Here is a 699-nt window from a genome sequence, read left to right as displayed (position 1 = left end):
TCCTTTGAGGACCCATCTTTATGCGTTGTGGTGGAGCAATTGAAACATGTACTGCACATCTGAAAAATTCTTAGATAGGAAATATTTGATTCCTGACTATAAACCAATTGTATTGGGAGAATTTATAATAACTCGTTTGGCCTGATGCATACAAATGTTGTTGTATCCAAAAATGGCATGCCCCTAAGTCAACATTGAGAGTTTGAATTTCATAAGCTTGCAATCAGTTGCAAGCATTTAATAAATAATTCTGCTAAACCATTTGTGTATAAGCATAAGCAACAGGCAGTTCAATAGTTATTCCAACTAATATGTAATATTAAAGGCTTGAGATATAAATCCATCAGCATTATCAAGACAAATAGTCTTAATTACATAACCAAGAAAATGTGCTTGCAAATGAATGGTTGCAAATGCCAAATTGCAAGCTATAATAAGCACACATGTGACCATTTAGTCGATGCATCAATTAAAATCGTAAAATATCTAAATGGTTCATATGGTGGATGTATCAATTCACATATAACCTTAAATATTATTAAAAAACATAGAAAATCCAGTCTCAACTTTAACTGGTGATAGCCTTATAATTTATTTGCCTTCAGAGCAAGCAGCACATAAAATTCATTAGATTGAAAAATCTTCTAGTTTTTCAACGAATGATCATATAAATTTTCAATCATTTTCTTTTACATCATT

Source organism: Theobroma cacao, chromosome 10, assembly GCF_053813885.1.
Source record: "Theobroma cacao isolate CCN51 chromosome 10, ASM5381388v1, whole genome shotgun sequence".
NCBI lineage: Eukaryota > Viridiplantae > Streptophyta > Magnoliopsida > Malvales > Malvaceae > Theobroma > Theobroma cacao.
Note: the sequence above shows the minus strand (reverse complement) of the source record.